This window comes from Sinohyriopsis cumingii, chromosome 6 (genome assembly GCF_028554795.1).
Source record: "Sinohyriopsis cumingii isolate HCF-2022 chromosome 6, ASM2855479v2, whole genome shotgun sequence".
NCBI classification, from domain to species: Eukaryota; Metazoa; Mollusca; class Bivalvia; order Unionida; family Unionidae; genus Sinohyriopsis; species Sinohyriopsis cumingii.
The window spans coordinates 110,370,216-110,386,268 of NC_142966.1; the positions used below are offsets into that span (position 1 = coordinate 110,370,216).

Genomic DNA, 16,053 nt, shown 5'->3' on the forward strand with positions numbered 1-16,053 from the left:
ACCTCTATCCCTTAGAGATAAAATGTCAAAGAAGGGACTATGTTATAATCTTCTTACGACATGTGTCGTACGAGACCTCTGTCATCTAGCTGATTTCTCGGCTCAGCGAAATTCCTCAGGACTTTTTCGTCCTTGTCAAATCTCTTTAAAGGTGATAACTAACGACCAAACTGTATAAGTAAGTTATAATCTTCTTGCGGCATGTGCTTTACCCGCCCTCCAGTCCCCTTCATGTAACCCCAATTTCTGGAAATCGGTTACAAATATGCTAAGTTCCCCAGTTCCAAGGACTTAAAGACAATATTCCAAGTCAACTGAAGGCTTCTTAAACTTGTAAATACTCCACATAATTCTCCTCTAAGGACAGGAGAAGAGAAATCTCCAATTTCACAATTGTATGTTTGTTTTTTGTGATTTCCCTTTTACTTGAGTCATTAGTAAGCTTTTCGAACCCGAATACTAATGCACCACACCATGAATCACAAGACAGGACCCAAAAGCCTAACACAACTAATTAATCCTGTATCAGATTACTAAACACGTTTTCCTATCAATAAACCATTCCTACATATATAGTCCCTGATCCGTCTATATTCAGTTTTATATAGCACTCGCATTTCTCCAATCAGGTTAGGATTACTCCAATGCATGCCCTAAAGATCTTTCATCTGCATTAACTAAGCGGTAACCAATTACATACTGAATTGAGAATAGTGAATATATGAAAACTCGGTGTGAATAACGAATAAGTATTCAAATGTATGTGAACATATTTGAATCGGGAATAAGGAATAAGTAAACAACTTGATTTAAGTTGGCTAGCCCACTTTATGTTCGAAATTAAAACTGTCTGCCTACGAGTTTTGCAGTAGCCGACCTAGGCTGGCCAAGGCCAGATTCAAATTTGAGACTTTACTCACGAGTTAGGCCCTGGATTACACTACTGAGTAAACCTGGCCCCATGTGTGAGAAGAATATTACGCATGAATACAACATTCGTAGAGGGGAAATATGCCGTTGTGTCATGATCATTTATATATGCATCAAGGAAGTTTTAATCAGCGATCTTATCACGCCATGTCAAGATCTATTTAACACTGTATTAACTGCATAGGGAGACACTGCTTATCCTGTGTGCTTGATATCACACCGACTCATTCTATCCATGTTGTAATTCGGAGTGTTGTATGAACCGTGACAATAGTCACATGATCTATTCACATGTGACAGACAAATAACAAATACACATACGTTAGAACAACAAGACAAAAATATCCAAAGTAAGGTTTCCAACGAAAGAAAGCTGCAACTTATTGGTTTTTCGATATCGATGGAACTACCGATTATCAGCTGATGAAACCCGGTTAATTAGAAATGGCGACGGACACTAGGGTTGCGCGATTCATTGTGGATCTACAATTTGTCTAACATTAAGTTTGTTACGGAAATATGCTGTAAATTTATCTTAATTACATCTTTCAAGGACCGTAATTACATAAAAAGATCTTTTGTGCATCTTTGTACAATAAAGTCCATTATATTTTTGCTCAAAACGAGTGATATACAAAGCTGAATAACGTTTTTTGTTCGCAAATAATTTATTTGATAAGTGATGTTGTTCTTATAGAGTGTTTTTTTTTTTTATACATGCTGTCAGTTCCTGGTACAAATTTACTGCTTCATACGGATCTACTGGCTGGTTCCAGTCATTCTCGTCCATCAGAATCAGGCACAACTTGTATAAATCCTCGTCACAAGGCAAGTCATTCTTTGCTTGACATTCTTCCTCACAGACTTCGGTATCTAAATTGTCTACCTGGCAGATTAAATTATCGAATCAATAGAGATGTGGCAATGTGTACAGTAATACGGGCTTGTCGCAAGGTAGTCCTGTAGTCCGAGTACTTCGAATGCGGTGCGTGTTCCACACTTTAGCGGCGTTATCTAGTTCAGCCTGTAAAATAGTTGATAGAATCTCGTGAAATCATCTTCTCTATACCGTCATTTTCATTTCGAGTACTGTATTTCAGAAAAATAAATAAAAAAATATAATTATGTTAATGAAAAAACAATGACTAAAATGCATGCTGTTATTTTATTGGTTGCCTGAGACAAGATTTCATTTTTCTTCTACCGTGCTTTTTATTGCTGTTGTTTTATTTTAAAAGTACGTGTCAGTTCTTTACCTGACTGTTTACCATGAAAAAATTTAAAGGTAGTATTGTACATTTTATAAAATTGCACATGAAATTATTACTCATATTGAACGTCTCAAATTCATTGAAACATTTTTGAGAGCATTTTTCATAAATAAATAAATAATGTAGATCCGCGGAAAGCCGTCTTGCCATTTTCTGCCTCTGGCTATTACGTTGCCGTTCTTTACATAAGTGTCTATTAAGTATAGTTTCAATCAATGGTATGAAGTAATGACCCAGTAGCCATTTCCAGGAGGGTAAGAATCAATGGGTTGAAATTCATGACCCTGAAACTGTTCCAATAGAGGCTAGCATGTACTGACTTCATGCATATATACATTGGGTTTTCACAATTTGAGAAAATGTGTGTGTATGTGTGTGTCTGTATATATATATATATATATATATATATATATATATATATATAGATAGATAGATAGATAGATAGATAGATAGATAGATATGCATGCATCCATTGGCTTCTTAAAGCAGCTGTTACCTCAAAGCATTCTGGGCACTGGGTTCCAGAATCAATTTCTTCACAAAGATGTATGGGGTGACTGATCCTGTACCTAATATTTCGATACTGCACCAGGCATTCATTCATTAAAATTTTATAAACATCTTTAAACTGGAAAATAAGCAAAAAAACAAGAATATAAATAACAAGTTTCATTTGTTTTCAACTTTATAATGTATCTAACAGAAGGGCATACAATTTTTAAATAATAAATATTACTGATAACTCATAGCACATAAGTAAACTGACATCTCCTGTAGAGATGGAATTTTTTTGTCCTAATGTTTCCCTTACAAAATTTCAACAGGATTTCATTAAATGAAAACATCTAAATATATTTCTTGGTTTCATGTGTCAACTTCACATGAAACTGAATCTTGTAAACACAAAACTTCATATAAAAGCTGGTTTCAGCTGTTTGATAAAAGATAAGGCCATGTGACCAACTGAGATAGTTAAAATATACATGCTGGCTACTTTGCGAAATAGCTACTAACTTTCAGAATTTTGTTTATCATGGATATAATTTATTTCTTCTTTGTCCATTGTAAAACAAGATATTCTGATTACCCGGAAAAAAGGAATGGAATATGTGTCACACAGATGGTGCAACTTCCTGCTATAACATAATCTATACCTAAATATCATGAAAATTGACATAACAATACAAATCAAATTCCTATTTTTGTGACCGAACATTTTCGTTTCTCCCACGGGGTGATTGCAAAACTCGAACCCTCTTTTAAATGATATTTACTTTGTGGAAAAAATCACAAAACATACTAAGTATTGTGAAATGTCATCTAGCACTTTCGAAGAAAAAAAAGATATCTTGACAGGTAGATCAACAAAACAGACAGTTGTTATTGTTGTTGTGGGGTTGAACGCCATTTCTCAGTACCAGATAGGCTATACATGGCAGCCAGTATCACTACCTACCTACCGACGGGAAGCTACTGGCAAGCTTTCTCACATACCCACATTGCTGAGCCAGTGACTCAAACCCACGCAGACAGGGGTGAGATTGCAGTGATCTGTAATGGAGAGTGATTTAGACCATTTGGCCACCTGGGGCCCCCAAAACGGACAGACAAAGGGTATTAGTATCATTGTAAAGCATGTGGATTACAAAACGACATTTACAAAGATGCAACAAAATCAAAATTATCAGAAATATTTATTTTAGAAACTGGATGTAGGTATTCAGTTATTTCTATTTTAAACAGACTCACCTGAAAAAATCACATTATGTGAAACTGAACCAATGAGCAGAATACAACAACTTCGGAAATGTAGAACACCAATTATATATCCTTACACATGATGTGTAAATACTTTCACAGGATAATGTGACCAAGTCTGTCAGACATTTGACAAACCCAGTGTGCTAATTATGGCAAAAAGCATGGGTTATAAAATCTTGGTGAACTGGATACATGTAAGAATATTTGGTAAAATCTTAATTTTATGTCGATGTACAGTTGCTACATGCCACAAATTGAAAATCACAAAAACAAAAAGCAAAATCTGCAAACAACAAAACTCATTTTATAAAAAACACGAATTTACAAACCACTAAAATAATAATTTTCCATTACATATATAAATATTTAACAATTGTTTTCAAGAAAGAATATAAACATAAAAAAGGAATAATTATGAAAAAGACAAGAACTGAATGCATTACTTCTGAATCAACCAATCCTTTATGATGCTCGGACAATATCGTCTTTAAACTTCATAGAAACCTTTGGTAGACACATGAGACTCCAGCAACAGCGCTGTCATCCACTCAAGAAGTCCTATGTGGAAACCTAAAATGGGATTCTTAGGTGAGGAAGGTCAGAGATAACTACGGATCATTGTAACTGCTGCAGACTCGCACCCACATTATTCAGTGATACGCTTGTGCTGTCTGCCTGTTAAAAGAAAAGTGCTTATTGGAAAAATGAAGGTGTAACAAAAGAATGCATTTGATCAACATTACATGAAAACAGCAAAGTCATTACATAACAATAATCAGAAACGAAATAGCTTCCATTTGCAAATCCCACTGCTTCCACTGCATATGCCAATCAGAAACTTTCCATGTTTTATGATTTCATGTAAAAAAATAACAAAGATTTCTAAATAGATTTTGGCAATGACACCCCTCCAAAAACAAAAGAACAAGAGGATGAAGAGTGACCCAGACTGCTAAAAATGGCTGAGATATACTGCAATGTGTCAGAGCAGTTGGTCAAATTACTCGAAACTAGTAAGATGGTTATTGACACTGAAAATGTATTCTAAGTTTGTTATCAATGGCTGATTAGTATCATTTGTGCAAACGTAAGAAGCCTAATAATAAGATAGTTCCCTTTGAAATTTTTAAAACTTGGCTGACCAGTTTGCAGGAAGAATTGAATTTTTTTTCCACATGTAGTAGTGATGTACATATCAGATCCAAATTTCTTATCATAAGTACCAGTCTGAAATGTAGCCATTCCAGGATGGTTTTCTTCCTCAAATTTGTTCAAACCAGTTAGGTGATTTTTCAGAAGCAGTTTGTAAATTTCTGTTTAAAAATGATAATGGACCATTTTTAATTTCAAATTTTGTATATATTAAAGCAGATAAATGTATACCAACCCTGTTCATCCATTACTACAATCTGCTGACAATAGATGGTTTTACATACATGGTTATCTGGCCTTCTCCACACTGGTGTATCTGTGTCCACACAAACGAATGTACCTTTCTGAAGAACAAGAAAATGCAGGTTACTTCTCATTTGAAAAATATATATTCCCTTATGTGTCTGATCTCTATACAATACAAATAATCTTTTGTAAATAAAATTAATACTATTAATAAAACTAGTGAAGAAAAATGTATGTAAAAGAAAATAAAAAGAAAGAACAAATGACATTAATATGCAAATGTTGCACAATGTTATACTCCCAGGGTGAAAATCTGTTTTCATAAACTGACTAGATCATCTAAGGATTAACAACGTAATTAATAAAAAGATAACCTGGACTGTATATCAACATCTTGAAGATGTAAAACATACAGACAACAATTTCAATTCATACAAATTCATATAAATTGATGCTAACAAAACTTACACATAAAAGATTAATAAGAGCTTACATTAAAAACTTCGAACAGGTGCAGATGTGGCAGACTATGACAAATGTCAAGGCATTCTCTGCAGTACACGGCTGATGTGCCACAGTCCATGCAGCGAAAAACCTGATCGGGACTTTGCGTACAACAATTGCACTGACTGTGAGGTGGTGTAAACAACACTGCTGTGCCAACTTCAACCAATTCATCAGTAAGAGCTGACCGATTTTCTAGTCTTTTTTTGTTCTTCTCTCAGTAGGAGACTTTTGTTTCATCTAAGGCATCTGCAAGATTTGTAAGCCCTTTATTTGTTGTTGATTAATATGAGAAAAATAACGTAGATTATACATCATATGATACATATGTTGCAGTCACATGTATGAGACGGAAACAATGCTATAAATAAATTTGCTTTTGTGGTATATTCAGGCTGTAACCACTGTAATTTTATTCTTCTGTAATTATGCCTCTTTTGGCTGTTCTAATTTTATTGCTTTTCAAAAAAGTGTTTTTTTCTTTTCTGGAAGTATTTGCCAATTAAAGGCATTTGTCGGGTAAGCATTTATTATGTACTGAATGACTGAGATGTCAATTAAAGAAAAACACGGTAAATATCAGGAAACATTCTATCAAATCTTATAGGAAGGTATTTTTGTAAATAAGAACATGTTCTTTTTGCAAGGACTCTGCATTAGGATCTTAAACTAGGGACAGACTGTAATTTACCTGAGACAAAAACTGCCTCTTCTGATTGTTTATCTACATGTCTTGAGTTTAAGGCTATGGACGCAGTTGCAGATATTGCCTTTGGAAGAGATCCACTTGTTTCATCTACGGCCACTGGGTCTTGTTCTCCACTAGAAGTTGGTGAAATTCTCTCATACTTTACCCTAACTGACTTGTTTTGAACAGATATATATTTTCTCTTGGCTGGCTTTCGATCCCACGAGAACACCATTTTCCTTAATGAAAAACAACAGATACAAACATTTTTATCTAGTGTTAAATGGATTCAACGACAAATATTTGCATTTAATGCATCGCCATGAAATAATGTTTCCACTATAAAAAAGCACAAACCATTCCAAAATTGTGGCACTAACAAATAAAAAGTCATTATTAAAGTGAGTTTTATTCACACCTGCTCTCAACTGACTTAAACACAACGCTCTCGCTATTGTATCTTGTCTAAACCAATATGGAGCAACCTGCAACAACAAAATTCAGCTTTGCTACACTGTTCCTATAAATAAGGCTTTGCACATTTACAATTCTCCAGATACATTTCCAGGGTAATTTGTCAAAGCATTTATTTTTAATTGTACAAATCAGTAACAGACAACACAATAAATTCAAGATCAAAATCTATCGTAAGTTTGGGAATGAAGCCATACTCAAGATATACATACCATGAACAAAGGGAAATTGAATGGCCCATACAAACCGGATGTTTTAGTTTTAAAAATTGCGCACATGCGCAACAGAGAAAATATTCCAACAACATTGTTAAGGCTTCGTAGCGACATAACATATACTGCATCGTACGAAAATATACGTTGTTGAGGGTTGAAGGCCTTAACAATATCAACAATTCCAGGCTTGTAGGCTGAAATAAAGGACGTATCGGGTGTTAAAGTAGGCGTCTATTTTTATGGAGCGTATAACACATTCTTTATTTAAACTTTGAAATATGATGTTGTCAGATACAAAGAGGAGACATATTTATTATATTTCACAACTTTACGTTACAATGTATAGAGGACTCAATCCGGCAAATGTTTTGTTACTTTCAAACAATGATCACGAACGTCTCTGACCTGTTCAACCAGTTAACGCTCTCTTTTTACCTGTCAAATTTACCATGACAACATAACATAATATTTTATATGAATCTAGGTACTGTGAATATTTGTATTTTTACAACCACTACAATATTTTCATGGCTTGACAAAAGGAACTTTAATCAAGACCAGTGAGGTCATCTAGCATGGTATTGTCTTCATCATTTGTCAACGCTTCCTAAATGATATCTGGATGTTTAAAATTGCTGTATGCAGCACCCACAAATATTTTTATATTTTTAAAACATTAGCATTTCATGAATAAAAATGTAAATTCAAGATGCAGACTCAGATCAAATCATAAGCTGGCATTTTAACAAGAATAATTTTTTTTTCTATCTAAATTCACAAGTAACTGTTGAAAATTAATTCACTAATAGTCTGTTCCTCCAAAAATCAATTAACATTAATATTCAAGGTACAATAAGATGCTCTTAACATATATATATATATATATATATATATATATATATATATATATATATATATATATATATATATATATATATATATATATATATATGGAAAATTGTACTAAGTATTGTGAAGTTAATTATCTTAACATCATGAAAGTGAAAACCTGTATTCCAAATATTTCTTGCAGAGATGACTGTGCATTGCAAGATTATGAATTGATCATGAATCTGGTTTACAAAAGGTGATACTGAACAGATCAGTTCTATGGAATGCTTTGATTTTCCCCAGATATCCTTTGATTTAAAAACAATAACCACATGTATGCCACACATAGGGGAATCTCTGTGCCACATTTAACACATGTAAGGGAATCGGTACCAAGTCTACCACATGTAGTGGAATCTCTGTACAGAGTTTACCACATGTTGGGAACTCTCTGTGCCAAGTTAACCATGTTGACTATGAACTGATTGATAAGCAAGCACTTCCTATAATGAATCTCAATATTATGAATTCTTTGATAAAATGAATACCACCAACGTACTCCAGACAACACCTGACCATAAAGTAAATATTTTGCTAGAATTAATACCTTGTCGTAATTAATCATGCATATGGATCCCACATGGATAATAATAATAATAATAATGATAATAATAATAATAATAATAATAACAACAATAAACTTTATTTCATGAGGATAACACATTTATAATATACTATTCGTGGGGGATTTTTATTATTGTAAATATAAATTGCTACCCAATGTACAATATTACTGTTATAAGAGAGAACACATTCATTTTTAACTCCTCTAATGTGGCATAATCTAATTTATGACCAGTGTGTTCCATATACTGGGCATTCGGACCGCCGGTATTCTCTTGGACTTGGAGGAACTGAATTGGACAATCTAAGTTGCTGTTGATACATTTGTATAGGTACCACTCTATCACAAGTAATACCTGAAAGCAAAGCTGAAACACCTCACCCTATCTTAAGATTCATGATGATGCCTATGAAAACATGTAAAACAATATCTTGGAGGGGAAAAAAAGAAGGACATCTTTTGGACAATAAATAGTATTGTAAGAAAATGTTCAAAAAAAGACAATTGATTCTTTTCAAGTTAGAAAACTGTTACTCTGAAATGCAAATCAGGAATGGAAAGCTATTAATTAAAGTTAAAAGACTATGAATTTCTATCAGCTGGAAGTTTATCTCTGTCAAGTCCTTCTGTTTCTATCCCCATTCTCAATGACTAGACCAGGGTCTATTCTTCAACTGCCCAATTGGGAAGTGGGGAGGGATCCCCCCCCCCTTATTTAACTAAAAGGAGTCAATGAAGGGACTGTATTATGTTCTACTGGCAGAAAAGGCTTTTCTGGAATTCAAGATTACACCATTTTTTTTTAATTCAGAGTGCTGAAACCATCTCGGATTAGACACTGTAGCTGCCAGACTGGCTCCATTTTCATTTAAGACAAAATGGACACCATTAGAAAACTTGAGAAAACACTAAGTTGATCCAACAATCCATTCAGGAGAATTAGTGACAATATTTTCAAACATCTTCATTATGGCAGTCATATTTAAGGTCAGATTGACATGATTTTCATTCAGCATACATCATACTTAGTCTTCTGGTGAAAATCCCATGTCCATGTGACTTTCCATTATGGAAAAGTAGCAATATAAAAATTGGCACACTTTTCATTTGGTATCAGCTAGACATCATCAAACATCTTCTGGTGAAAATCCCATGTCCATGTGACTTCCCATTATGGGAAAGTAGCAATATAAAAATTGGCACACTTTTCATTTGGTATCAGCTAGACATCATAAGACGTCTTCTGACGAAAATGCAATCCTGATGTGACTTTCCATATAGGAAAAGTAGTGATAATTTCAAGATGGCCAATGTAGAGTCCATATTGCTGTGATAATTTCAAGATGGCCAATGTAGTGTCCATATTGCTTATCAGGTCAGCACACATTTTTATTTAAAACATGCTTAGACACCATAAGAAATCTTCCAGTGAAAACCCCTATGCTGATACCTCTGCAACCATTCATACGTGCGGAGTGGCAAAAATCATATTTTCACGGTGACCTTTGTGGTGGCATCTGGGCAAAGTTACTTTCATTTTCAGGACCAAACAAACATAAGAAATCTTCTGGCAAATACCCCATGTCAATATAACATTCTGTTCAGGATGACTCAGCAATCACAAGATTTTCAAGATTACTGCTGTGACAGTATATTGGACACCCTAGTGGCAGCTTTTATATTAGGACCAACTAGACATCATAAAAAGTCTTTCAGTGAAAACCCTATGTCAATATGACCATCCAATCAAGACAAGTAACAACTAGACAGCATAACAAGTCTTTCAGTGGAAACCCTATGTCAATATGACCATCCATTCAGAACGAGTAACAACTAGACATCATAAAAAGTCTTTCAGTGAAAACCCTATGTCGATATGACCATCCATTCAGGAGGAGTAGCAACCAGACATCATATAAAGTCTTTCAGTGAAAACCCCATATCAATATGACCATCCAATCAGGAGGAGTAACAAGTACAAGATTTTCAAGACAATTCCAACACCTCAAGAGTACTGATGAGAAGATAATGGCCCAGGTTCCTGCCAAAGTCCATACTTGAATCCAAAAATGGGGATGGTGGCTTAAGGTGCCAAGTTGTAGCTATTTGATGAAACAATGGGCCAAAATGTAGAAAAGACACATCACCACTTCTGGTGACTGGAACTCCTTTTGGCCTTTTAACAGTTTCAATGTAATCTCCTTCACCATTGCTGAGTGAGATCAACAGAGTGCCTCTCCAGACCTGAGAGAATTCGAGCCTCCAATGATAGCTAAGGCACGGGACACAGATCTGGAGAAAGAAGGCAATAAGCTTCATTTACCACATTACCAAAAGTTTACATCTCTTCCCCCTCCATCACCTGAACTGTTGGGTATGATTTTTTTTTTAAAGCCAGTTGATGAGCATGATCCAGTGTGAAGGGTTCTTGCTTGTACTCATGAACAGACTTTGGTCGATTGTTACACTATATATCAAGTGATACCATTTTGTCTAAAATAAGGAACAGTCCTTACATTTACTGGTAATTAGTAACAGATGGTTATTGTAAGAAATATTTCATGTTTATTTTGGCATCAACTGATGATGTGGCAGGTAGTGGTAAGAAGATCCTGGTTCTGAGGGCAGATTTATCGCTTGAAAGAAGCGAGTTTAGATACCTTAGATAGGAAACTGGTCTTGTGAGCAACGATTGAGGAAATAAAGCTGCTGAATTGCAATACCTAAAGTTGAAGAAATGTGAAATAATATACATGGAGATAATGTGACGTGTACAAATGTGTAAGAAACGATATATATATATATATATATATATATATATATATATATATATATATATGATTCAGGATTTTATGAAGAGAAATATATAAATTGGCTCTGAGCACGGATGCAAAAACTGATACGGTACTTTATAACTCCAGGGCATGACCCTTTGATGTAAGCTTAACAACATGAAAAGCACGAACAGTATGAAATTTGTTGATTTGTACAGCACACAGAATTTCAAATGATTTGTAATGTTGGTTCCAGGTGCAAATGATATGAGGAAACGTGAAGTAATAAATATACTCAGGTAGACTGTCACGTGCGGTTGTGAATAAGATTTACATTTTATGTACGTGTATGTATACAGGATGATATCGAAGAGTTCATAGCCAATGAATCTAACATAATTTTGTGGAAGCAAATGTACTGAATATAAAGAGGTAACTTGTGTGTATATTTCATTTCTAGTGCATATGTACTTAAATGAAAGAGTGAGAGAAAGATAGATGAGAGATGGAGGGCGTGGAGGACGCAAATGTTACTTTTCCTATTGTCAATATTAATGAAATGGTCAAGCGGGAGATATATGGCATGGAGGACGCAGAGGTTGCTTTACCTTAAGTCAAAGTTTATTAAATGTCGTTACAGTTATTTGTTTTCAGTAAATGAAATAGTCGCTAATTAGGAATTGTGTTAGGATATCTTTGAGTACGGATGTCGTGGTTCTGAGTAATGATGGATATCTTCAAATATACGTGTATAGGTACCTTACATAGAAACCACGCTTTTCTGCGCAATGACTAAATAATAAAGATGTTAGATTATATTACGTACGGAACATGGGATACTAAACGATTTACATGAAGATAATTTAACTTGTACCAATGAGCGGGAAGGAAAAGATATTTTACTCAGACATTTATAAACATAAATGTATAAGTTGGTTCTGAGCACAGATGCTAAAAGTGGTACGGTACTTTATAGCACAGGTCCAGGAATCTTTGAAGTAATAATTGAAACAACATGAAAAGAACGAACAGTGTGAAACGTCTTGATTTATACTGCACACTCAATTTCACATGTCCTAATAAAGATGTTAACTTTGGCATGGTAATTCATACTTGAAATTGTGTTGGTTCCCAGCGGGTATGTTATCATCGGTGATGTTAATGAACGTATTCTACGTGTTATCGGTACACGATTGTGAAATTCTCTGTGGCAATGAAGATATTTGATTTTCCTTTGTCATTTGTTCTGATAGCTGTATATAGACCTCTACTACATGTATTAGCAATTTTCTTTCAAAAAGGAATGTTGGTTCCAGGCACAGATACTGTAAGGAAACTTGCAGTAATGAATAGGCTTTGGTCGATTGTTACACTGTATACACTCTCGTGATAACCATTTCGTCTAAAATAAGGAATAGTACTTACTTAAATTTACTGGTTGTTAGTGTCAGATGGTTAGTGTAAAAAACGTAATATACTTATTTTTATTTTGACATCAACTCGTGATACAAAGCTAAATGTTAAATGCATTATTGAAACAATTGGAAGAAAGAGAAGGATTTGTTAGGAAACAACAAGAAGCTTAAACTTATAATGCCTTGAGAACTCATTGAAAGTTTTGCTTGAAGCGTTTAATTGCATTACACACTTGAATCATTAAGCGTTTAATTCAAAATAATTTCTTGCAGGAATATTATGATATAGGATAAGATTATATTATTTTAATAACGTAGTAGCAATATCTCAGGGTACTACAACAATCGAACACTTTGTGATTCTAAATGTTGAGAGATGATTAAGTGAAGACTTGTTGTTCAAATTTGCTTTCGCTATTCATTATTAAGAAAAAGGCAAAGCGTCATTAGAAGGAGATTATGGTACTAAGATGATGAACGAGACAATAATAGGAAGGTAATATTTGAGACTCCAAATGAAGTATTAATAGTAAAATTCTAAGTAATTAGGAGGAAAATAATACTTTTATAACTGAGTTATAAAATATCATCTCTAAGTTTGGCTTTATCACCGTTATGTAATGTAGAACTTCTTATCTTTTCACATATTATGAATTACCCTGATAACATGGATGACACTGACTTTCTGTATCACATACAGTTACCAATAGTTTTGTGAGTATGTTCTTGAATGTAAAGTTTTGCAAATGATAGTTCCAATTGGACACATGCACCGACTAATCCGTTAGAAAGGACAGTGCTAAAAGTATTTATTGTTAATACTTTCATTAGAAAACAAAAATTACAGGCACTGTTTCCAGCATCATTTTATTTTACAATTTCTTGTATTATATAATATTTTATTAATTATCTTCAGGACAAAATAATAAGATCTTAAATTTACTCGTTATATAATGTAAACGTAACATGGGCGTACCTAAAGTAGTTGGCACCCGGAGCAGATAATCCTTTGCCCCCCCCCCCCAATTTTAAAATGTAAACACACAAAAAATATATTATGTTTGCAAGTAGATTTTTAAACAAAATAGTGCTGTCATAAGCAAATTGGAAATAACGTTTACTTTGGCGAAGTTTTCAAAAGGTTTGAAAACTTGTACTGGGATCGCAACTCTCCCGATAGCCCCCTCCACTTTCTGGTTGTCACCAGGGGCAGACCCCCCCCCCCCGCACCAACCCTTAGTACGCCACTGAGAAGAAACATTTTTGTTTGACTTGCGAACTTTTTGATTGAAAAGTTAAACCGAAGCACTAAATACTAATAAAAATACAAGTAGTGGGTTCTACAAGAGGAGGGTATGGGGACAGGGTCAGTTTCAGCTGGAACTAGCACAATTTTTAATGTAAAACTAAACTATGAAAATCATAAGAAAAGAACATTTCGCGAAACTGAATCCCACAGAGAGAATTCCGAGTCAGTCCATGAGAAATACAGTCATTACTAATACTGCTGTTTATACTGATGATATTATTTGCTTTAGTTCTCTTCCAATCTACAGCTTTTATTTCTTCAACTTTTAAGACGCTCAGCACTCTTATCCAAAAAAATGAATCCAATTAAATCCTTCAAGTAATTTGTAGATTTTGACAAATATCACTTTTCTCAGAGATATAAGTATAAGCACTTTACTTATAACTATTTTTTTTTAAACTGCAGTACGCATACAGAGATCAGAATTAGTAAACGAAAGCATTACAATATTGGATCAAATGAGACATAAATTATCTCATATAAATCCCAACCTAGCCACCAGTCTTATGAAGGATTTATATGGAGATTAACAAATAAAATAAAATATTCATGAAGACACAGCATGAAGTAATAAATTACTGCCATATTGGGTTTTGTTGTTGCTATTGTTGTTGTTGCTGCTGCTGTTATTGTTGTTTTTGTTGTTGTTGATGATGATGATGATGACATTCTGCTATATTGTGAAAAGCGAGAAGATTAAATACATTGTAAATTTAAAAGTAATGCGAAATGAAAACATTATAAATCTACAAGGTTGTCGTCAGTATGAATTAAATTATATATTCACTTCTCATTCAGGTAATTAGTATATTTTCTGTCAGTTTTACCCAGATTTTGAACTAATTGCTGTTGAGCCGATGTAAGTTTATCAGAAAATTTCAATTTCATTAAGGAAAATCAGTAAAGAAGTAAAGGGCATGTTCTTAAATGTTAAATATGATATCTTTAAGTATGATGAAATGGCCTACATCAATAACAAGCTCCCGATAGTTATGCTATATCAATAAATGGGCAATGATAATATCTTTAACTTTAATGTGGTAATGAACAATAACAATAATAATAATAATAACAATAATAATATAGGTATAATCAGGAAAAATGTCATAAGTACCGGAATCGATATTGCTTCGAGGCGCGTTTTAGGTATATCTATTGGTTCCCAGCGCAGATGTTAAGGGGGCAGGGGCCAGTTTTTATGTACAAATTTAATGCCGCAATCAGCGACCTAGTATAAAAATTCATAAAAAATCAAATACGCAAGTGAGGTCAAAAAGGTCCATATTTTTAGATACCTATATTAAAACAAAGCATAAGAATATTATTCACTTGACCAGAGAAGTCAAAGGCAGTTCAATGCAGAAGAAGTTTATGCACCCCAACCCCTATTTTATACATGCATTTTTCACATCCGAAGGCCATGTTTGACAGCATGTGGTACTCACACTGCAAACGCACGCCCTTTCCCTGGATGAAAATTTTGAAAAACATTGTCTACTAAATAGTTTGATGCAATTCATAATAGTTGTCATCCAAGCCATTTTTGAGATACTCTACTTGCCTTGAACCCATGTGTCTACTGCAATTGAGGCAAGCTCTTCTTCCTAGCCGACTATTGGTATTTCACTATCAACATACTGCAGAGCAACTATGGAAGGTGTACATGCTTGACATCAATTTCAAGAACAACACAAGCCCGAAACACCTAGTTCACAAATATATCCATATCCATAAATAGTAAATAATAATAGCTGAAAAAGTCACACCATAGCTTTAAGTTAAGAAATTTGTCAGGGGCCAATTTACGAAACTGGACCCTGCCACCTAAGTGGTTCTGAGCCGAGATACTTTTGTTCCT

At 34.2% G+C, this 16,053-nt stretch overlaps 1 protein-coding gene and 1 long non-coding RNA gene across 14 annotated transcripts in view; one reads left to right on the forward strand and one right to left on the reverse strand.

Moving 5' to 3' along the window:
* The window catches only part of LOC149797708 (receptor-type tyrosine-protein phosphatase delta-like), a 263,521-nt gene that overhangs the window by 203,823 nt on the left and 43,645 nt on the right, over window positions 1-16,053 (forward strand). The window lies entirely within an intron of this gene.
* On the reverse strand, window positions 944-16,040 carry LOC149797712 (uncharacterized). 7 transcript variants are annotated; one of them, XR_016421865.1, is made up of 7 exons: window positions 15,757-16,040; window positions 6,556-6,791; window positions 5,854-6,113; window positions 5,350-5,458; window positions 4,406-4,532; window positions 2,698-2,829; window positions 944-1,954 (listed from the first exon to the last, which is right to left on the reverse strand). It is a non-coding gene; the product is annotated as an uncharacterized LOC149797712 (long non-coding RNA). The 7 variants fall into 7 exon arrangements; XR_016421867.1 differs by having other exon boundaries at window positions 4,406-4,637; XR_016421870.1 differs by having other exon boundaries at window positions 2,698-4,637; window positions 5,350-5,454.